The following is a 25,094-nucleotide window of genomic DNA, read 5'->3' as shown; positions in this document are numbered from 1 at the left end:
ACCCCATCCATGGCACTTATTCTTTCTCATGGTCATCACCTATTAGATTTCTACCCTACAGCAAAACCTGGAAAAGCTACCCAAGAAAGCAATTTGTCCAAGTCGAAACTACAGTTATACTGTATTTAAACTGCACCCCTATTATACATAGTAGAAACGTGTCTAGCTAGTATTTGAAAATGCAAGTTCTCCTGCATACCCAAAACAACACCAGGGTTGACAACGGTGACCTCTAAAGCACAGAATCAATGACCAACTTAGCTCTAATAATAATAATAACCTTAGAACTGCAGAGCTGGAAGGGACGCTGTGGATCATCATGTCCAGCCCCTGCCGAGGAGGTCCAATGGGGAATCGAACCCCCAACCTCTAACTCCAAAGCCATATATATATAAATGAGGGGAAGTAGTCTTGTTGGTGTATTTGAAGGCAGCAATATTTAGATATCTCCTTGCTAAACTTTCTACAATTAGACTAGATTTATTTTTGGAATATGATTGAGAATTTCCCCCAATGGATTACATCCCAGCTAGGTAAAGAATTCTTCCACAGTACGGTGGAGCAGAAATGTTAACCATGCCATCCAGATGTCTTGCCTCGTACTTCATTGGGCACACTTGGCACAGGTTAAGCTGAGACAATGTAACACCCAAATTAAGAAGAGTAATTTAGTTTTGCTGTTTAGGAGTAATTTGGGCCTTAGTTATCAATGTCAACAATTGTTACCTTTGTGATACGAATGCAAATAGCCTTTTTTCCTAATTTATTCTTGCGATGAAGATTATGATAAGCTGACATTTCCTCGTTGATAAGGAGCGTGAGACGTACTGACCAAAGAGCCATTATGTTTGGTCAACCAGGCTTGAAACTTTAGGAGAAATCCACAGTATAAACTAAATTGACCCAGGTCCTCAGTCCTCACATTGGTGACTTCACTCCTAAAAGACACCCAAAGCTAAAGCCAAAATGAGGCTCCTGGTTGTGGCTGCTGTTCTTCTCATCTTTCTCCTTTGCCCAAAGGAAAGCGTTTCAGTGAGTTTGCTTTTGTTCTTAGGGGGTCCCGGGAGACACCTTTCCTCAATGTGTCACAGAGGACATGGCCAAAATATAGCCTCCACCCATGTTTTGGACTGCTGTCTAGATCTGATGAGAGTTGCAGTCCAAATACGTCTGAGGACCCTGCTTTGTATGTCTCTGACTTATGGAGCCTTGTGGCACAGTGGTTAAACTGCAGTAATGCAGTCAAGTCCCTGCTCACAATTTGAGATTGATCTTGATGCGCTCATGTTGCCAGCTCAAAGCTGACTCAGCCTTCCATCCTTCTGAAGTTGGTAAACTGAGTACCCGCATTGCTAGGGGGTGGGGACAATGTGTAGCTTCTGTAATTACAATTATAAATTGCCCAGAGAGTACTTTAAATGCTATGGGGCGTTATATAAGCAGCATGATTTGCTTTTGTTTAAGCTATTTGGTGAGCTGCAGGAAAATGATTGCCCATTTCTGGGTCACACAAGGGTCTTCTTTAGACAAAACAATATGACAAGTCTCTTAAGTTTCATGATTACTCTACATAGGGCACCAGGAATTCCAAGACGTTGGGCATTCTGTTTTAATTGTAAATGTTTCTTGTCATTACAAAAAAAGGAGTCAATTGTTTCCTGTTGTCTCTTAGTGCTATGGATAATAAATAAACTTTAACTTCTGAAATCCAAATGATCAACAGTATAGCACAATCTTTTTCATCTTTTCTGGGAGCGAGGGGTCTTATGTCCAATCGTGCAAAGGTTTGCAGCTATACAGGTTAAATGTGGGTTTTCATGAATCCTTTGTCCTTTGACAGCAAGAGAGCAGGAGGAGAAGAGAGGAAAATGGAAAGGGAGAGAAACGAGTGAAGCTATTTGCCCTCCTCTTCTTCAGCATTTTGAGAGGAGATTGACAAATGGCCCGCCGAAAGGGCATGGTATAGCAGTGTAGCTTGGTATTAAGGTGGTGGGATTACCGTTTTCCCAAAAATAAGACCTAACCTGAAAATTAGACCTAGTATTATTTTTCAGGATGTTCACAAAATAAGCCCTACCCCCCAAAATAAGCCCCAGTGAAGTAAAAGCCCACCCTCCACCCTTGCACAGCAACCAGAAGAAGGTGACATGACTGTGTTTGCATAAATGTAGATTGTTGTACATGAAAAAAAATAAAACATCCCCTGAAAATAAGCCCTAATGTGTTTTTTGGAGCAAAAATTTATATGAGACCCTATTTTCAGGGAAACACGGTACAAACATGAATATATATTTTTGTTTTCTTATTAAATGCAGGCTCCTCAAGGATTAATGGTGAGTGTGAACATTCTTTTGAGTATTGACATATTGCTCAAACTCCATAATGTGTTTTCATACTATTTGGTGTAGAACTCCGGTTTTTCCAGTCTCAAAGTAAAAGCTGTATGTTTGCCAGCAGAGAGGTGGAAAGCTTGTCAACTTTTTTTTGGTGCAGTCTTCCCATTCTTCGCTGTCTGCCTATTTTGCTATTTTGCAATGCAGTCTTTTGTTGTAGCAAAATAATTTTAATGTGCCAGTTTTTAATCATATCTAACAGAGAATGCGGGGGGGGGGGGAAGGCATGGATGACACACAACGGAGAATAAATTCATCAAGACTACTGAGAAGAAGATATCAACACAAATCCCTTTTCCATGAGAGAATTAAATCTTTCCTCGTTTTTTGTTTTAGTTCCATAGCAGAATACTAGGTTTGAGTGTAGTGGGTATTTCATTTTAGTTTTATGTGAGCACAATTTTATTTAGAATGCAATGTTAAGACATAATATTTTACTATTTTTTTGTGGTCACTTCTGAAATGTAGCCAGGTGATTATGAGGTAATCACTTCTTATTTTCTGTTTCAGGACGGTCTGATGGGAAGTGTCACAGCAGTAAGTATTGCACATCAATTTTATATTAATTAGGGATGGGTAATTTTGTTCTAGCTGCAAATTTTGGTAAGAATTTACTTATTTATTTCAGTCCTAAATCTGCCCACAAAAAAATCATGCATAAAAATTGTATCCAAGAGAGAATGTACAAAAGCAAATTTAGCCACTTTAAGTTAAAACATTTAGGAATGAAATAGTTATGCTTTCTAAGCTCTGAGTATCATAACTATAACAGAAAACAACTTAGCTACCAACAGAGTAGCAATAGATAAACAATAAATCCATACAATTTGCTATCTCTTCCTAGAAACTCAGAAAAGGGGTTATTAACTTTTGTCTGGAATCAGAATAAAATTGCAAGGAAACAGAACATGTCGTGGAACCAGCGAGTCCCCCAGCCTTACAAGAATAGCGATCCTTTATTGACCGAGCAGTTATTCTCAGTCATTAAGGATCACTCTTATTTTCACAACATGGGTAGTCGTTAGCACATTCATCTGAGCCAATGAAAGTGAAATTCTGTATATGCAGACTTTGAGGTTTTTAAAAACAATTTGCCCTGAAATACTCAAATGAATAAAGAATGTGAAAATAGACAGAAGAAAATAATTTAGGTTCCAGTGAGATTATCAATATCATAACTAATACTGCTGATCAACATCAGAATTGGTGGAAAAGCAGTGTTCTAGGGTGTGCTTCATACAGAGACAGAAGTTGTGGTGTGGGGTGGAGAGGGAGAATGCAATGATGTAAGCATGGAATGGACAATCTTCAACTAGTTATTTCTTTCTGACTCATACCAAAACACTGAGCTGGTAGTCAAAATCCCATTGCTATACAAAAATTTGATCCATCTGGGAAAGGGTGACACCCAGGCTGGACACGATACATGTTTTTGACCAGTTTACAGACACGATACTGTATTTACCATACCCATAGGCACTCCAGGAATAAATCTAAGAAGAAAAGCTACCCATTTCAACCTCAGTAATGACACACATTGTCCAAATGACTACTGCGGACAGAAACTAAAATGCTAAAGGAACAAAATGGCTGCCAGTGATGTAAATAGATTTATGTAAAATGGCTGAACTATTACGAATGTGCAGTGACCCTACGAAAATTCCAGTTTTGAATGCTGTTGGTGCCTAGATGTTTTTTTTTTCTGTTCAGTGAAAAACTCCTTATGTTTCCTCGTTCGTCTGAGGAACACCTAGAATTTAGGACAAAACCCTTTTAACAAATAAAAGGGATGATGCAAGAGTTTTTCCGTTTCCAGAGAACTGTCGTTGTTTAAATCAGTGGTTCTTAACCTTTTTGAAAGAAACGCCCCCTTGAGGCATTGAGGAAGTTATCACTGCCCCCCTCCCCGCGGTGATGATATCTTTCTTTCTTTCTTTTTTTCATTCTTTCTTTTTCTTTCTTTCTTTCTTTCTTTCTTTCTTTCTTTCTTTCTTTCTTTCTTTCTTTCTTATTTATTTATTTATTTATTTATTTATTTACGACACTTAAATCCAATGACCCCTGAAAACAAAATTCAATTCCAAGAAAATGAAACGCCCCCAAAACATTTAATGATTTAGTTGCAAGCGAATTTTAAGACGCAAAAAGAAATATAAAAAGGGCATAAAAACAAACCACAATGCAGGAACTAAAAATTTCAAGACGAAAACTCTGAAACTAAATTAAGATTGGAGGAAAATATTTATTTATGTATTTAATTTATATCCCGCCTATCTAATCAATTAAGACTAGTCTAGGCGGCTATATTCATGCACACTGTAAAAAGGCTGCAGCCATCTTAACAGGTTTGGCTTGCTCCAGGGCACCCCTACCGCCCCCTTCTGCTCCAGCGCCCCCACACCGCCCCTTTTCGTTCTATTGCCCCCCTGAAAAATGAAATCACCCCCTGGGGGGCATTATCGCCCACGTTAAGAACCACTGGTTTAAATGGTTGTGCACCCAGTATTGGAAGGGTTATACAGAAAGGAGAGCCTGCAGGCAGTAACCTTATGCAACTGCCCTTCCACAGTCATATAAATGAAAAGAATTCTGGCCTTAGAGATTCACTGTAGTTCATGGCGAGGGGATTAGTTTGTCAAAAATGGGCAAAGATCTGCATCAAAAAGTGTAGACCAAGTCTAGATTGGGATAATCAAACTTAACTATCATTATAAAGCAGTAGTGAGACTGTCATGAAAATGAATGTTGGATTGTGGCAAATTTACAGTAGGAGAGCTGCACCTTACATTAAAAAGTTTAAAAACATGTAGGTTAAAGTTTGACCTTGCTTTATGCCACAAGTAGAAGCAGGTGCATTAGTTAGTTGGCCTTTTAGACCCTGAGAGTGTTTTGAGAGTGGAACCATACAGTGGAATCTGGCCACTACACTTCCATTCTGACTTCATAAAAACCATCTTCATAGACCAGTTCAGTTAAGAAATTGAGATTTGTCTGAATATAGTGCATAGCCCCACTACAAAGTTTGAGTAATTATCATTTTTACAAAGGAAGAAAAAAGCTTTCTGATCACTTTGCTGAATACAATCACTTGCATTTCATAACTTTGGGCCATGAAAATTATTTCTTTCTATTGCTTTCTATTTCAGGGTATGTCTTCCTTTGGGGTGAGTACTGTACTACATATCATATTGGTTTTGACAGTCCTTAATTTTAGAAATAAGTGTACAGTGGTACCTTGCAAGAGGACAACCCCGCTGTACGACGAATCCGCATAACAATGACTTTTTGTGATCACTATAGTGATTTGCAAAACAGTCATTCCTATGGGGGATTTTCGCTTGATGACGATTTGGTGCGTGCTTCGCGAACCGTTTGTTCGCAAGATGATGATTTCTACAGCTGATCGGTGGCTCTGTAAAATGGCTGCCCTGTGTTTTCCGGACCCATGCTTTGCAGGGCAGCCATTTTTACAGCTGATCGGCACTCACAAAATGGCTTCCCTATGGGCGATCTTCGCTGGACGACGAGGTATTTTCCCCATTGGAATGCATTAAACAGGTTTCAATGCATTTCAATGGGGAATTGTTTTTCGCATGACAACGATTTTGCTAAACAGCGATTTCAATGGGATGGATTATCGTTGTCATGCGGGGCACCACTGTAGTGGGGAAAGGTGTATATTATGCAAGTGAGTGTTTAAACACTATTTTTAGGCAAATTATTAACGAACCTGATTTTGCTTTGCTTGAGCTAAGTAGGGTATGAAATCTGAATTGAAGACAGGAACTGCAATGGCTTTAATTATATTGTACTGTGCTTGGACATAACTAGTTACAAATAACTAGCTACTTCTACTTAATCCCTTTCCTGATAGTGGAGATATATTCACCTGTGAATACTGCCTCAGTTTCTGCAGGGGTAGGTGTGTTAAATCTGCTAAAGCAGAATAACGAAAATGCAACATATAAAGCCTATAGGGATTTCTTAAATTGCAACAATTCACATGTAAAAATAGTGTGTTTTGCATAACTACGCAATAGGATTTCAGCCATTAAATCTGCAAGATTTAAAGGTGCCACAGGACTTATAATGCCCATCCTGGAGAAACATAGCCTTTTGTCTGATCTTATCTACCGATTTCAAATTCCAATTGCTAGTTCCAACTAGAGTTCAACCATTCGATTAGTTGAATTCAAATAAATGTTGATGGTTTCTTCCGTAATTGGATTTAGGCCTCTGAAATCAATTGAAGAAAGGTATACCTATTGTTCTTATGTGCTTTCAAATAGCAGCCCTATGAGCCAGTGGTGATCAGAAGGTTCTATAACTAGATTTCTGCAGTTTGGTACTCTCTAAATAATTTATAGCAACAGTTCTATATTTAAATTAAGGCCTATGAATTTAACTCAGTTTCAGAATGTGTAGTGACAACTCCTTATATGCTACTGTGAAATTGGAATATTTTTAGCATGTATACATTATTGAAACAGCAATGTCTATGTTGGCTCGGGCATGTCATGAAAATGGCTGATGGTTGGATTGCAAAAGATCTCCTGTAGGGAGAATTAGTGCAGGGAAATTGCCCCAGAGGGAGACCACGGCTGCGATACAAGGACATCCGCAAGCAGGATCTGAAGGCCTTAGGAATGGACGTCAACAAATGGGAAGCCCTGACATCTGAGCGTTCAGCCTGGAGGCAGGTGGTGCATCACGGCCTCTCCCATTTTGAAGAGACCCTAGTCCAGCAGGCTGAGGCAAAGAGGCAGTCCCGAAACCAGCAAAATCAGGGAGCTGGACAGGGGACAGGTTGTATTTGTCTTCAGTGTGGAAGGGATGGTCACTCTCGAATTGGCCTTCTCAGCCACACTAGACGCTGCTCCAAGTCCTCAGAGCATGTTACCATAGTCTCTTGAGACTGAAGAATGTCTAATCAATAGCTTACTTCTCTCTCTCTCTCTCTCTCTTGAATTAAGAATTTGCTGGGCAGTCTTCCTGTGAGTATTCCTTATTTTCTCTTTATTGAGAAATGAGATGAAATTACAAATGCTGTATTTTATAAAAGAAAAAATATTTTCTGAAATCACTTGTTCTTCTTTCTTGCTTTTCATTTCAGGGTGCCAATCTACTTGGTGTGAGTATTGCAAATAATAATAATAATAAATAATAAATAATAATAATAATAATAATAATAATAATAATAATAATAATAATAATAATAATAATAATAATAATAATAATAATAATAATAATAATAAGAAGAAGAAGAAGAAGAAGAAGAAGAAGAAGAAGAAGAAGAAGAAGAAGAAGAAGAAGAAGAAGAAGAAGAAGAAGTGGGTGGTGGTGGTGGTAGTAGTAATCTTGTACTTGGAATGGCTATGTGTATCTTCTTTTAATTCCTTTTAACTGTCTGAAACAGGAAGGCAACAGAAGGGAGGGTGAAAAACTATTCTGTAGCTCTGCCTCTCCTCTGTCCTCCATCCTATCCTAATTTCAAACCACTAGCTCCAAGGGAAGGTGTGCACAAAACTGAAATCCTATTGAAAGCTGCACTTGTGTAACCTTCTAATTCTGCTAAGGTGCAAGAGTTATTTGCAAAGCACTCCTACAGGTACATCGTGCAATCAGCTTTTATGAGACCAACATGTCTGATTGCGCAATTCCTTCGCAGTTCCTGCCAGTTTGCTTGATTCCCTTTGGAAGACTGCATGGCTGGCATGGCAGGCACAAGGACAACAAGCTGGAGCACTAGGGAGGAGATGGGACTAGGGAACAGCTAATGGAACCACCTCACCCTGAAGACCTTTGGCCATCTGGGACCATCAATCCCAGTGTACTGGGGCCAGCGATAGAAGGGGTGGTGAGGTGCAAACCGATGGACAGCCCTACCACAATGTTTTACCAGTTGTCATTTCCCAAAGGAAAAATTGCTTTCTGATCAATTTCCGGAATACAATCACTTACATTTCACAGTACTAAGTCTGAAGCATGACAATGATTTCATTCTATGTCTTCACTCATATTTCAGAAAATGCCTTTCGTTGGGGTGAGTATTAGATATCACATTTGTTATGACAGTCCTTAACGGAAATAATGGGAATGGGTGGATGTGTACATGACTGTCTGAACACTCTTTACACAGTTTATTGCCAAACCTCTTGGTTTGCTTTACTTGAGCTTTCTTGAAATTTAAAAGGAATTGGAGTGGCTTTAATTACACTGTACTGAATGTGGACCCAACTAGTAACATATAACTACTGAGTTCACAGTAACATTACAAATTACTAGCTAGTTCCAATTACTGTAATCCCTTTCCCTGATAATGAAGACATTACATCATTAAACTCCAACTGTAACTTAACCAGGGATAACTCCCCCTTTTTTGTAGCTGTAAGTTGGTAGTTAAAATTTTATTTATTTATTCATTTGACTTTCATGCCACTCATCTGGCTGCCAGGGCCACTTTGGGCAGTTTACAACTAAAAACAAATACACAGTAACATGAAATAATAAACACAGTAACAATCAAGATCAAAATTAAATATCCGATAAGCATAAACTAGCAACATAAAGAAAAACTAAGAATAATTAGGATAATATAAAGGCAAGATGGTGGTAGTATAAGACACTGAAAGCACCACTGTGTTACGATGTTAAATACTCTGGGAAAACCGGCCTGAAAAGTCATGTTTCAGTGATTGCTTAAAGCTTCCCAGTGAAGGGGCCAAGCGAATTTCAGGTGAGAGATTGTTCCAAAGATGGGGAGTGATTGCCTAGAAGCCCTGGTTTTTGGTCCTCTCTTTCTGGGCCTCTCTTGGGGTCAGTGTTCTCCACACCTGGCCTGGGAAGACTGTGTAAAATGGAAAGATCTCATAGTTAAGATGATAGATACGTTGGAGAATGTCCTGATTAAAGGGCGAAAGAATCATATGAGATGGTTCCTGCTGTGATGGAGTAAAGGTGCATAATGGAATAATACCCCTTTTGTTTACATTTAGGGTCTTATGAAAACAATTCCTGTGAGTATTTAAGATATTATTTGTATTTCCTGAGAAGTTCACAAAATCCTTTATCTAGGGGCTGTTGCCTGATCTTGTCTATCAGTTTCTAGAGGTATCTCAGTCACGGAGCAATGCTTAATTTTGAAATGGTTTAATTGCAATATAAGCAGAGGCTTGACTAGATCTATTTGATATTGGTGTATTCAGTCACTGGGCTCAGTATTACAAGTGGTCAACCTTTCCATCAGCCCTAACATTATCCCTTAATGTAAGCCATGGTAGATCAGAAATCCTCAACCTGGAGATTCTTTTCTCTCTCCAACTCCCTCAACAACCTATGTCTGCCAAAGGCATAAAGTGTTGAATGGTCTTGTATCCTAACAGATATCAATATCTATCGATCTATCGATCTATCTATCTGTCTGTCTGTCTGTCTGTCTGTCTGTCTAATTTATAGGCCACATTTCTCCCAATGAAGGCATCTCACAACGTTGAAACAATAAAATAATAAACTCTAATTAAAAACAATTACGTTGAAATAATAAAAGAATATACCGAATGATTTAAAACATGTAAAACTTTAACCACAAATTTAATTTACTAAAAATCAAGATTCAGTAATGCAGTTATGATTAAAGAATGGGGTATTTGTATTCATATATCCTGCACAAGTGGCGTTAATGAGGGTCCACTCGCCGATCCAACACGGACAGCATGATTCTACCAGTGGCTCCGCAGCACATAATCCGCTTGCCACTCCTGGCAGGAGGCAGGAGGACAAGCCTCGCCGCAAGGTCGAAGAGTGGTGAGCGGATCGTGTGCTGCGGAGCCACTGGTAGAATCGTGCTGTCCGTGTTGGATCGGTGAGTGGACTGTCTGGCCTCATGGAGCTGGACCCTTCTTAACGCCACCTGTGCAAGGATATTTGTATATGAATACGAATGCCCCATCTCTAGTTATGATTACTGAAAGCGTGTTTTAAAAGGCAACTCTTCAGCTATTGGTTGAAGAATAAAAGTGGGAGGCAAAGCCTACCCTCCCAAGGGGACCACTCTTCTGTCTGGGAGCAGCGACAGAGATGACCCTCTAATACCAATGACTACATGTGTTTATTGTTACTGTGAACTAATGGAGATGGCCATGGTGTGTTCCAAAGCAAGGTGGAGTAACTATTTTTCCCTTTTTACTTTTAGGGTTTTGGTGGAGATTCATCTGTGAGTATTACATCTGCATCATCTGTACTGTATATATTGTCTTTTAATGGTATAAGTCACCTTGGTTCATTTTCATGGATAAAGGCAGAGTAACAATAAATAGATAGATAGATAGATAGATAGATAGATAGATAGATAGATAGATAGATAGATAGATAGATAGATAGATAGATAGATAGATAGATAGATAGATAGATAGATATAGATAGATAGATAGATAGATAAATGAACAAACAAACACACACACACACACACAATCAAACAAACAAATATTTTCAATAGAAATCCAATCTAGGCCAGCTCTGGTGGTTAGTGACATTGTGTACCACCTACGTTGTACCCACGCATGTTTGTTTGTTTTGTTAACTGTTCACCTTCCCGCATGCTTGCCATGGCCCTCCTCTCTTATTATCACTTGGCTCCTTACTGGCTTCTGTAGCCGATGAGCGAGAGGAGGTGGAGATGGCCACTGCTAGACGATGCCATCAAACAGTCCTCAACAGAGCCATAAGCACGGGAGTGGGCAATAGCGAGGACTACATTTCCCAAGGTGCTGTACGCTTCCCAAGTGGTTGCACTTTTTGGCTCTTCGCTGCTTGGAATGCTGGGATTAGAAGTCCCACTGGGCAGATTCCCAGCATCTTTGCAGAGCATTATGTAAGCGCATGCGTATTGTATGCTACACAGTAGCAGGCAACACTGTGAGGGCTACATGAAACGGCCCAGCGGGCCTTGAGTTTGACACATGTGCTGTAGAGGAAGCAATTCAACCACAACAACAACAAAATCAACATGCCTCTAAAAACGCAAGAAGAGACAGATGTGTTTTTTAATACTCCAAATCAATTTTTCTTGAGAAGAGTGTATTGACTGAACTAACATGCAAAGTCTGAATGCAGTTATGAAATAACAAATATGAGGATGCTGCTTCAGAAATAATGATGGAGTGACCTCCCTTATGTTTTTGTTTTTAAAATTTAGGACAGTTCTCAACCTGCACCTGTGAGTACTTCTGACTTTTCCGTAGTAGTTCTACGCTGCATAATATCTTTCAGTGAAGGGGGCATAGCTTCCTTTTCTAGCGTTGTCTAGATGTTTCCAAATTCCTGCTGGAATCCACCTCTTTTGCCAAAGCAAAATGAAGCACTGTGGGGCCGGGGAGTTTGGCCGTTTGTTTTGCTTTGTCCAAGTGGGTATCTCAAACTGGATTGTGAACCAAACTGTGAACCAGCCTGATTCATCAGTTTTTCTAGTTTGTGATTCAGTCTCTGCCTACCTCTAATTTTAGCTCTATTTCCCTTTCCAAGCACTGTATATATCTCTAAAATTTAGAGGAAGAATTTGAACAAATTCTACCAGTATGTCTGTAAAACACAAGAAGAATCAAAAGGGCTAATATCTATCTATCTATCTATCTATCTATCTATCTATCTATCTATCTATCTATCTATCTATCTATCTATCTATCTATCTATCTATCTATCTATCTATCTATCTATCTATCTATCTATCTATCTATCTATCTATCTATCTATCTATCTATCTATCTATCTATCTATCTATCTACCTACCTACCTACCTACCTACCTACCTACCTACCTATCTATCTGCCCGCCCGCCCGCCCGCCCGCCCACCTACCCACCCACCCACCCACCTACCTACCTACCTACCTACCTACCTACCTACCTACCTACCTACCTACCTACCTACATACATACATACATACATACATACATACATACATACATACATACATACATACATACATACATACATACATACTTCCTTTTTATTCTGGACAAGCAGATTGGCTGAACTTAGAGGGCTAGTCTAAATGCCAGTGTGAATTAAGTTTGTTTATTTTATTTGTATCCTATATCTCTTCCAGTTGAGGGATCCAAGGTGGCCCATAAGTTACTAAAACAATCTAATTTAAAAGACTATAAATTATAATCTTAAAAATGAATTAATCAAATAATTATATAATTAAAAACTGTATGTTGCTTTAGAAAGACTCACTAAATGATAACCTTTTTTTTTTAAATGTAGAGCGGTGGGCAAACTACACCTGTGAGTATTCAAATCTCTTTGTAATAGCTAAATGGTGCATAATATCTCTCCTCCAAGGTCTCTACCTGTTTTCCTGTGTCACTGGCCTTCAGCTATGCCTGATAAAACAGTCTGATACTTAGGCTATATTCCCATTGAGGGAGTGAGGTTAACTGCAAAATAAGCATCCAGTTGGTTGCGCTTATTTTGCTTTGGTGAATCCAGTTATTCATAAAAGCTTTAATAAGATGTGTTAATTTCTGTTCCAGACAGAGCTTAGAGAAGCATACCTATGTTGGACTTTTATTTCCTTTCGGGGGGAGGGGCAAAAAAAATTCTTAAAGACAGCAAGAACTAATAATGTCATACACAAATCTCTTTAACTAACATGAATATCATTATTCCAGAAACATGGCATTATTTAATAGACTTATTTGCAGTATAAGCAGAGTTTTGGCTACTACCGGTACACTGGATACTTCAATGTATTCATCTTCTTTAATCCAAAGGCCATTCAAGAAAGGAAGGAAGCTATTGACCTCTACTCCCCTACACCTTGTGGCTTAAACTCAGAGTATTAGACAAATAATATGGGTATATATATTCTTTTTTCACTGGGACAGAGATATTTGACATATGTTAGATTGCAAAGAGGGGAACACACCAGTGAAATTACAAACCATTTGCTTCAGCTATACCACAAAGTTTTAATAGTTATTTTTTCCCAAAGGATAAAATGGCTTTCTGATCAATTTGCTGAATATAATCACTGACATTTCACAGTTTTTGAGCCATGAAAATAATTTCTTTCTATGTGTTTCTATTCATATTTCAGAAAGCGCCTCTCCTTGGGGTGAGTATTACACACCATATTTCTTTGGACAATCTTTAATGAAGAAATAATGGTAATGAGTGGATATGTAACTGTGTGTCTTACAGTAATCTTCATACAATTTATTGGCAAGACTGAAATCCTATGGAGAAATACACTGGTATAACATTCTAATTGTGCCAAGATGGATGTGCTAGAAGCACTTCTACAGGTACATTGTGCAATAGGCTACAATGGGACCCGCATGGCTGATTGTGCAACGGCACACAATCCCTGCTACCTGGACATAATGCTCAGCAAATTTAAATGGGGATATTATTATATTATGTGAAGACAAAGAGGATTCTGGCCACTTTTTAAAAAACCTTATAGGAATAAGCCATTTCTGGCTGTAGAATTTGATTTGTGTTCTAGATTATGACGCACTTGTAAATTTCCTTTTCTTCATCACAGAATGGCATCTGGCCATTATGTTTTCAGTGGGGCTGAGGTTACACAACAATAATATTTAACTAAAACAAAAAAAAATTGAGAAACTGAATGTTTGCTAATGTCTTAAGAGCATTGCTAAGCAAATGATTTATAGCAAAGGGGAGATAAGCTTAGAGTGCTGATTAGCAATGGACTTGCAGTTGGAAGACATTAGAGTGTTGATAGTGTAACTATTATAAAATTGTGGACTAGAATTTGAACAGGAATATTTACAGATAGGAAATTAAGTATTAGAAAAATGTCACACAGATCTAGCACTAAGATCTGGTTCCATTAGCTTCTGAGCCCTGCTATGAGTGTCACCAGCGCAAAAGGAATAAATGGTGGGTTAAACTCTGTTGGTGGCTTTGCTCTAACCTTTAGATCCATACACCTAAAAACTGTATATCTCCAAAACTAAATAGTAAGCAGTGGCTTTGAAGAGATCTGAAACTGGGTTAAAAGAATGCTTGCTTTCCATCATTCATATACATATTACTTTTGTACCAATTTAAAAAGAAAAAAAACTAGGGAAAGCCCCCTTGTCCCTCTAGTGACCACAGTTTTTAACAAGTGAATTTTTAAAAATTGTCTAGCGTCCAAGAAGTAATGAAAGATCACCCTAGCATGGCAAAACTACCTTCTTGTCCCCAATTTCCTCAACCTCAATTTCTTTAAAAAAGAGAGAAAAGGACTAACCGTTGTTTTCTCTATTTTAGCTCCTTGGTTAAGTTTCAAGAAACCTGGACGTGAGTATTGCTAGTTAACTGATATAAAAAAAGAGTATATACTGTGAAAAATCAAGTAGATAGAACAGGTAAATCAAACAGATAATAAAAGATTTTTTTGCCTGCATTTGGTTGAGCAATCTTTAGGCCATGTAGACACACAGACAGACAGACAGACAGAAACACACACACACACACACACACACACACACACACACACCTCCTCTCCAGTGTTTTTCTAATGAATATTGTGGTTATTTTAAAACTATAAAAATATTTTGGTCTTCAGTGGTTTCCTCAGGTTTAATCATGCAAACCAAGATATTCACATATTTTCAGCTGTAATGAGTTAGGTCTGCACCTCTTAGCAGTTGTCTCAGCTCTTGTGAGCTAATAAGAGATGTTACATGGACCAACCTGGTTCAGACAGACACTGCCCAGCAGAATGCTCCACAATGGAGGACATGGTAAACTTTCTAACAGAACCTATCTCCTCTGTATGCAGATCTGTAGGATCAATATCTAAAGCCCTTAACAGCAGGGATCAAGAACCCTTCCCCTCTATGCACAGCTGGCACAAACTACTATATATCCTATAGGACCGCTAAATTTGTTAAATGAGCCATGGGAAGGCTGAACCTATTGCCTGCTTCATGAACCCTACAAGTTAACCTCACATCTTGAGTCTTTTTTCTTTTCTTTTTTGAGCATACTATTACATTTTATCACTGTTATTTTATCATGTTATGCCTTTTATGGCTGTCTGTATGTACTTGCGTGAGATGCCAAATACGATTTTATATTTGGTTTAATCTGTGTTATTGCGTATAGCCTGATCGGCTGCAAAGCATATTTGATATTCACATTCTTTTTAAAAATAAGCAAATAAAGAGAAGGATATAATTTCATGAAAGAATGGTAACAACAATTTAATGGAAATGAACCATGGACTGGACATGGGAGAGAGAAAAGGAGAACATCTACAAAGGTAGACATTTTAGATGGGAAGATCCGTAACAAAAGGTGACAGAGGAGTTTCATAGCTGTGCTCTTTATGAAAACAGTAATAATAATAATAATAATAATAATAAGAAGAATAATAAGAATAATAAGAATAATAAGAATAAGAATAAGAATAAGAATAAGAATAAGAATAAGAATAATAATAATAATAATAATAAGAAGAAGAAGAAGAAGAAGAAGAAGAAGAAGAAGAAGAAGAAGAAGAAGAAGAAGAAGAAGAAGAAGAAGAAGAAAGAAGAAGAAAGCATGATACAGGAGAATTCAAGGGGCATGATGCTGTACAAATGAAGCAGTTTTAAGTGCCACTTAAGCATGAGTGTATTCAGCACAAAAGTTTCCGCTAGATGTGATAGCTAAAGGGCTACCACATGGCAGATTGAGGAAGCTTGTTTGTTGCTGCTCCAACTGGAAGTAAGTAAGATGGATTCAAATGACAAGAAATTCCAACCAAACAACAGGAAGAACTCCCAAATGATTTTTAAAAAAAACACCGCCTCCTTGATATTGGAATGGGCTTCCTTGGGAGATGATTGGCTTCCTTTCATTAGAGGTTTTTAAAAAAGACTGGAGGACCATTCCTCAAGAAAGCTTCAGCTGTGGGTACCTGCAATAGCAAGACTAAACAATACTTTAGGTGCTTCCAGACCTAGAGTTCCTTGATTCTATAAGATGTGATGATTCACAGCAAGAACTCTACTGGTTGAAACCAGAGTCTTGCTTGGTCAGCAAGCTAGTGCACTTCTGTAGCCCACAAATAAACCATTAAGAGAATAGTGCTCTTTCACTATGATTTTTCAATGGCTGGTGTTTAGAAACATGGAGTCTCTGATCCTGGCAATAGGTAGCCATGAATATTTTTACTCTCATGAAACTTTCTAGTCCCCTTTTAGAGATGGTGGCTTCAAGTATTTTCCAGCTTGTGGGATTTAAGCACAATGCAGGAATCAGCAGGACTAAGACAAGGCTTGATCCTGCCCAGAAAACAATGTCATCTGTTTAGGCATAGGTATTTAACTAGTTGACTTGGAATATTTATTTTGACCTGAATTATTTGTTTTCTCCTTCATAGGCCCATTGAAGGCTGGAGATACTGAGGTTTCCGGATGACATGGGGGAACACTTCTGGCTGTTGTGCATTCTTTGCTGCCACTCCAAACTAATTCTTCAATAGGGAATCATATCACAATAATGAAGATAATTATTAGCTTCCCAGACTACTGGATCACCACTAGGTGGATGGGATAAAAGTATAATAAATAAATAAATAAATAAATAAATAAATAAATAAATAAATAAATAAATAAATAAATAAAGCTAAATTGCATCAAACTACAATTCTGTTGCCTTTTTCAATGGAGGGCTAAGAGCAATAAAACTGCCTTTTTTGCTGTTCTGGCAGGTAGCAGAAGCATTGTTAGAATAAAGGAATATAGCAATTGCACTGACATTGCAGTTTGTCCTTTTCTTCCTTTTAGTTCACATAAAATCACAATTTCCTTGTAAGTTGCTGAAAAAGTTGTGGCCATAAATGCCACTTTTTTTCTCATTTGTAAATTTAGTAACATACAGCTATGATTAGGTAGAGTCTCACATACTGACATGGAGGTAAGAAATCTCATGTTCACTGTGGAGTGTTACGGTGATATCTGTTTCCTCTTCCAGGCTGGATAACAAATTCTGCTCACAATTTAATGATGTAATCCTGAACAGACTGTTGACACACAAGGCTCAACCGTGTTGATACCTGTTATTATCCGGTTGTGTAATTAATTTGCTTCACAGTACTGAAGATTGTTAGAAAAACTGTAAAAAGCTGAAGTGGAAGAAAAAGGAGAACAATGGAATTATTTTAGGATGTTTATTGCCAACAAAGCAAACAAATAAACACTCAGCAGAGCTCCAAGTCCTGTGTACCACCATCCAAGATAATTCCAACAGGGATGATTCCACTTGCTAACATCACATTTAGTGTGACCTAACAAGTTCACTGTAACCGCCTCCCCCAAAGCTATAGGATCTGCAATGGGGTCTTCCAAAGTGCAAGGCCTGGGATGAGGCAGGGTTTTCTTTTCCAAAAAGAGTAAGTCACACAGACCTTGACTGCAAATAATGAGTTTACAGTGTAATACCAAGTGCCTACCTCTTACTGAGGAAGGACCTCCTAGCTCATGGTTCTTCCCAAACTCCAGGACTTTAAGGAAAGATAGAGGCCACACTCAAAGGTGTCCTAGTTTTTCCCCTTTGGCTCTGAGAATGTGGTAACTGCTTTTTATGATAAAGGTGTCTTTGGGTGCTCATCTATGGTATCAGGTTTTTAAAAAAACTTATGGATCTCTATACGTTTTTTAAAAAACTACTTTGCTATGGATCCCCACTGTCCTCTTAAAATTGGCCCCCTTACAGATCAAGAAATGTGGTGTTTTTGTCATGCTGAGATGTGTCAGTTATATCACTTCTATACAACTACAAATCGGATGTTGCCCCAACCTCTCTGCCAGTTACCTTTTTGACTTTCCTTTTGGATTTATTTGGAAACCATGAATCATGTTACCTTTTCCATCTGAGCCAGGGAAAAAGCACTGACCATGTCATGAAAGTCCCACATCATTGAATCTTGCTCTCTTGAAGGTTAGTCATGATCTCATCAGCACATGCCTTCAGGAATGCAGGTCATTTGACCAGGTGAACTTACGAGTTAATGGAGACCAGTTGCATTTGAAAAGGAGTCCAAAATATGTCCTACAGTTTCCCTCTTCCTTTGTCAAGGGAATAATGTCCCAGTAACCAGTATGCTAAATCTCAAAAAAGACCTGGTATTCAAATCTTTGAGGACTTGCAAGGAAGGGATTTGGCTCACAATGGAATTTTTAAAATCTGGATTACAGCCTCACCTGTGTTGAGGAGATTTGTTTGTCAATGCAGGGTTATTTTAGACTACAAATGTATGATTCCCTGATCCAAATGGAAGTACAGACTCCAGACACATACACTATGCCTGAAGTGGCCACACTTTTTCATGGACCTATATTCCTATGTGGCACATGCATCAGTCAGTTTTAATGTTATACCTGGCATCTACCGGTAATCATCAGGAGATCTAAAATCTCAAGACCAAATGAGGAGAAGGTCTGGAAGAGACTACTACATTTCTCTCATCTTACATACTGGAGAAACGTAGTGTATGAATGAATGAATGAATGAATGAATGAATGAATGAATGAATGAATGAATGAATAAATAAATAAATAAATAAATAAATAAATAAATAAATAAATAAATAAATAAATAAATAAATAAATATCATCTCACTGATCTTGTGAATAGTTTTATAAAATGATTGGCCTAATATGCTTCAGAAGCTCTGTGTTATTTCGTCTTGGTCAATATACAACATTAGAAGATACTTGCTGAGGACTAGTCCATCAGTCTTCTGTTTGGAAAAAAATCCTATAATTCCAAAATGCAAAGAGGGAAATATCAGTGAAGAATGTGCAAAAGCAGCGATTCACTTTCCCCTCTTTCCTTCAAATGGTGCAAAGATTGAAGAAGACCACAGACAGACAGACAGACAGACAGACAGACTGACTGACTGACTGACTGACTGACTTACAAGGCAACATTTAAAGGCTAAAAACTGTAAGCATAAAAATATTAATAAAGAATGGCACAAATAACACACTAAACAAAATCAACACCAAAGCAAAAAGGAATCCATTAAAAAACCCCTCTCAAACAGCTAGCCATTAAGGGAAAGCCTGGCTGAAGAGAAAGGTCATCTGCTTGAGGAAGGACAGCAAAGATGGGGTCAGTCTGGCCTCCAGTGGGAGGGAGTTCCAAAGTCTCAGAGCAGCAACAGAGAAGGCCCTCTTCTGTGTCCCCACCAAGCACACCTGTGAGTATAGTGGGACTGAGAGACAGGCCTCCCGTGATGATTTCAGCACCCGGGCAGGTTCATAAAGGGAGACATGGTCCTTGAGATAGCTTGGACCCAAGCCATTTAAGGTTCCTGTAAAACCTGAAAGCATAGGGGTTCATGAAAAGCCTGGAACCAAATTTTCATCCACCCCTAGGTTTGTTTGCTAGGCTAGGACACCTGAGCACTAGGCAAAGTGGCGAGTGGTTAGAGATCAGCTTTTTGCACCATCAATTCCAAATTGCTGTCATTTTTATTTTAAAAGCCATTTTTGAACAAGTGCAGCTTGGATTGAACAGAATCTCACTGACCAGCACATTGCATTGTACAAACAGTGTTCAGTTCACCCCATCACGAGCCAGGTTAAAGATCCTGCCTCTCTCCTGTCTTCTTAAGTCTGCAAAGCAGTTTAATTGAGTCATGAGTGCTTTCGCTTATGGATAAATAATATTATAAAACATTTTTACTTTTTTTTTCAACCAGAAAGTTAACAGTAGCACTTGGAAGAAATATAAAATTTTAGGTAATACAGTCCATTGAACTACTGCCACCTCAGGGAAGACAGAGAAATTTCTATTACTTTCTTGCAATTGTTTTTAAAATTAATTTTGCAACATTTTAATACTTTGTCTTAGTGACTGCTCCAACATGATTTGATATTGTGACCCTGGACAATTGCACCTTCAGTAATTAACTGATTATTGTGCCTTGTTGCTTTGAATGTGTTCTTGGTGTTGATTTTTGTTTAACATTTTAGTGTGCTGCTTGGTTGGTTCTTTTTAAATATTTGTATACTCACTATTTTTAGCTTTTAAAAATAGTATTTTAATGATATAAGCCACCTTGAGTCCTTTTTAAAGAGAAAGGTGAAGAGAAATACAGGCGTACCTCAGTTTACGAATTTAATGTGTTCTCCGGGATATTTCATATTGCAAAAAATTCACAAACTGAAACACAATTTCCCACAGGAACGCATGCATGGGGCGGTGCTATAAACCTCCCAGGCACCATGCAACCTGAGGAAACTTGCTTCGTATTGTGAAAAAAAAAAATAGTAAACCAAGGCATTATTTTGATTGGATTTTCTTCCGTAAACCAAAAATTTCATTAACCGAGGTGTTTGTAAACTGAGGTACGCCTGTAAATAAATAAATTTATCCAGGAGAAACAGAAATTTTAAAATAATTTTTTTAGGTAGGTCTCAGCATTGGCAATGGTTATAGTGTGTTTTGGTTTGGTTTCCTTTAAAAGGTTTATGCTTTTTGCCCTGTAATTCAACGGTTCTGTGTGGTAAATTGGGAAGTGCTTATCATGACAATCTCCATTGCCAGCTCCCCTGAATAACCAGAATCCAAAATACACCGGCAGGAAGATTGGTCTTTTGTAAAGTTAACATCTCTAAATTAACCTTCTAAGACCACCCTGCCTCAGATCTTGTACATTACAGCAACAAGAACTTGTCACAATATAGTGTTTTTGGGGAAAACCATTTCTTTCCCGGCTACAGTGAGGATTTCAGTGTATAGAGAAAGAGAGACGCCACCACTGCTAATAGCAGGAACTGCCAGGTCCTAAGAGAAGCCATTTTGTCCCGGGCCTCGCCTCAGCCAAACATCATCCTGTCATGCATTGTCTAATATTTTCCCCTCTTGCATTCCTTTGCCTCTCTTTTGCCACTTCTGCCAAACAGTGAGGAGGCCTCACAATGTAAAATGGCCTCAGCTTCCTTTGAACTGTCAGAAACCATGTAACTGGCTGTTATTTTGTTTTGTCAACAGTTTCCTCTACCTAGTGCCTTTTAAAGATACTGTACTATATTAGGTTTGGAAGAGAAGGGAGACAGCCCTCTAAATCAAAATAGTAAGAGAAATGTGGGGGAATTCTGTAAAATTTCTGAAGGGATAGGAAAAAAGGGGAAAAAGCATGTTTCTCAGGAAGAATTTAGTGAAATTTTTGCTTCAGTGCTTGTAATTTTTTCATGGTTCAGCAACTTTCCTCAAGCCTTCAAAATGTTACCCTTCTGAGGGAGTATTTTAAGTACATTTTCTCTGTACTACAGATGTTTATAATACCTTTTCTTCACTAAAAATTTTTCAACAGGAACAGGGGAGGGCAATATTGAAGGTACAGTGAAAGAAAAGACACACACACACACACCTCAGTTACCTCCTGTATAAGACATGCATAAGAATCCATGATAATTTTTCTGATATGTCTCCTCTTTTGATTTTCCCCCTATTTGAATAGAATTAATTTTCTGTTAAACTGAATGAGAATCATCAAAACATTCTCATGGAGGACATTTTCTTCACAGCACTGGGGCCAATGACAAGCTCTGGGGAAAAAATGTCCATGCTTGATAATTTGTTTGATTTCTGCCCTTTTTAAAATAGCTTTTAAATTTTAGGTTTTTTAATTTTCTTTCTTCCTGTCCGAACTGGCTTAATTTACAGCCCTCTGACAGAAAATCTATTCTTTCCCCTTTATATTATATTTTGTTTTATCTAAATTGACTTTCTATGGTTGTAAATACCCTCAAAATATGATCTGAATATTCAATTAACTTTCTTTAGGGCATAAAAGCTCAAACAATTTCTTTCAGGTAATGTTGGCTGAAATCCAAAAGTACATTTCAACTAGAGAAGGCCAATTGGATTTCAGCCATTCAATCCCATTCCTCAGTTTCCAATACAGTCAGCAAATAATTCTGCATTTGCGTTTGCAAATGTATAGTATTTTTGGTTTAGAAAATTCAAAAAAACTTGGAGAGATTTGATAGAGGGCAGTTCACGCCTGGCTTCCCTGAGCTCCCAGATAATCACATCTGAATCTGACCTTTGCGCTTATCATTGAACGTTTGAATCCCTCATGATAACTTTGTTTGCACAATTTCTGCTTTTTAATTTGTGCCAGGTCACTGACACATGGCCACTGAATGGGGGTTTTCATTGCATCCCAAATGACAGTTAGGAGAAGCAAGAGAATGTCATTCTGGTTAAATTAATGAGCATCTGTCCTTGTTATCTGGAAGTCGAGTCATGGCAACTGGACTTCTATCTTCTTCGGTTGAAACGTTTTGCTGCTCATCCAAGTAGCTTCTTCAGTCTGAAGAGAGTTGGTAGAAGACCCCTCATATAGCCTCCACATTGCTTTCACTTCCCCCTGGTCTGAATAGGCTCCTTAGATGGACAAAGGATGGGGGGGGAGTGAGCAAAAATCCTACTTCTATAGTCCTTCTCCACCCATTGTCATGGGTCGTTAACAGTCATTAACAGTGGTCTTTCTGATGTGTGGTCCTGATCTTCCTTGCTATTGATCATGCTACCTTTTCATCATCCCCAGAAAGATCAAGACTATTTACCAGAAAGACCACTGTGAACAACTGTTAATGACCCCATGACAATGGGTGGAGAAGGACTGCAGAAGTGGGATTTTCACTCATCCCCCCTCATCCTATGTCCATCTAAGGAGCCTATTCAGACCAGGGGGAAGTGAAACCAAGGTGGTGGATATATCAGGGGTCTCCTACCAACTCTCCTCAGATCAGAGAAGCTACTTGGATGAGTAGTGAAGCGCTTCAACTTAACAAGGAAGAAGTCCAGTTGCCATGACTCAACTTCCAGATAACCTCGCCTGGATGACTGAGAATCTTCACAGATAAACTGTCCTTATTGACTGTCTCCTCAAAGTCTTTGAAGAAGCAACCATGTTAGCCTATGCAAACATTATCAGACAAAAAACAATACAAAACAAAAAGTTTTTTTTTAAAAAAACCCACACAAAAAAAACTAAGATAGTTTTGAAGGTGCCACAACATTTGTGTCCTTTCTTGGTTTTTCTTTTTCTTTATTTAGCTGAGATCCTTAAAGTCTGTCTTTGAATTATTAAGCAGCTTAATGTGCAGTCTGGAGGAAGTGCTTTCAAACCTAGACTTTTAAGCCAAAATCCTGTTGAAGTTCATAGGATGTATAAGGGCAGCCAGGCATGTGGTTTTCCTATTTGGCGGGCAGTCTGCTGTGTTGCTGATAGTGCCAGAAGCAGCACGGCTGTTCATGTGACGCACTTTTAAAATGGAACAACTTGAGCAAAAGGTGGAAGGCCAGCTTCCACGTAATTAACCTGAATAAGTGAGAAGAAAAAGCCAAGAGGAAACAGAGGTGAAACATGATATAATGTAATGAAGCTGAAGAAAGATCTGGAACAAAATGGCAGTGTTGCATAAAGTATCTGCAAAAAGGTGACACCGTATCTTAAACAAATAAGTATTGATAGCTAAAGTGGAAAAATAAGCAGAGACGAAATTTAGGAATATGTAGCAGGTCAACCATGAATGCTGTTCTTTCTTCCATTCTCTCTTTTCTCTCTCTTTTACGTCTATGGCCATTGGCATGTTAAAAGCAGGCATCCATCCCAGATGGAGTCTATCTAAGGAGGAAGAAATTGTGGGTGGGTGTGCCAGCTTTTGAAAAAAATGACTTTGAAATGACTTTGAAAACTATTTTCAAGGTCAGAAGTTAGTGCATGGTATCAGCTACTTTCAGAGACCTGGTTACAGATCTGAAATTAACTAACTTATCTGGACATAGCACATCAAAACAAAGAAGTATGTAACCAGGTTTTGTAGAATGTCAAAGCCATGTCTTCGTGTGCGGCCAGCCTACTGGCAATGACCGGAGGCAAATAGTGAAGTGGACATGTTTGGATGGAAACTGCTCTGCTATCTGAAGAGGCAGGGAGGAGAATTACTTGATTTTTTATTTAACCAATTAATTAATTAACTTATTTTGTTTTTAAATTGTGTTCCCCATTTAGCCAGTCTGGTTGGACACCTAGGGACGTGGTGGCACTGCGGGCTAAACCGCAGAAGCCTGTGCTGCAGGGTCAGAAGACCAGCAGTCATAAGATCGAATCCACATGACGGAGTGAGCTCCTGTCACTTTGTCCCAGCTGCTCGCCAACCTAGCAGTTTGAAAGCATGCAAATGTGAGTAGATAAATAGGCACCACTACGGTGGGAAGGTAAAACGGTGTTCCCTCATCATGCTGGCCACGTGGCAACGGAAACTGTCTTCATACAAGCCCTGGCTCTGCGGCTTGAAAATGGGATGAGCACTGCCCCCTAGAGTCGGACATGACTGGACTAAAAATGTCAAGGGGGGAACCTTGGACACCTAGTTATGTCTCAGCACATACCTTTTGCTTGCTAGTAGAAAGAAGTACAGCAGGAAGAAGGATAGCCTTGTCTCTCATGAAGTGGAGTTCCACAGCCTGGGGAGCCTCTGTATCTACTGCTCCATCACTACGTTTCAGCCAAGACAGAGCCACCCCATATTACAACCGGGACAACCCAGAAAAAAATATGTTTCTGGTAAAATCGCTCTGCTCTGGCTGCTGTCTGAAAGCTCAGACATTGCAGATGGCTGGAAGGAGGATGGATGCAACATAACAGCTCTCCTAATCAGAAGCTCCCAAT

General features: G+C 38.7%; 1 long non-coding RNA gene across 2 annotated transcripts; it reads left to right on the top strand.

The window, feature by feature from the left end:
• Positions 1 to 12,655: 12,655 nt before the first annotated feature.
• On the top strand, positions 12,656 to 21,365 carry LOC110070361 (uncharacterized). 2 transcript variants are annotated; one of them, XR_012081046.2, is made up of 4 exons: positions 12,656 to 12,676; positions 13,491 to 13,508; positions 14,678 to 14,707; positions 16,779 to 21,365. It is a non-coding gene; the product is annotated as an uncharacterized LOC110070361 (long non-coding RNA). The 2 variants fall into 2 exon arrangements; XR_002299017.3 differs by lacking the exon at positions 12,656 to 12,676 and having other exon boundaries at positions 13,425 to 13,508.
• Positions 21,366 to 25,094: the final 3,729 nt, after the last annotated feature.

This window comes from Pogona vitticeps, chromosome 9, assembly GCF_051106095.1.
Source record: "Pogona vitticeps strain Pit_001003342236 chromosome 9, PviZW2.1, whole genome shotgun sequence".
In the NCBI taxonomy this organism is placed as follows: Eukaryota; Metazoa; Chordata; class Lepidosauria; order Squamata; family Agamidae; genus Pogona; species Pogona vitticeps.
The sequence above is the reverse complement of the archived record's forward strand: the minus strand, read 5'-3'. Positions and strand labels throughout refer to the sequence as shown.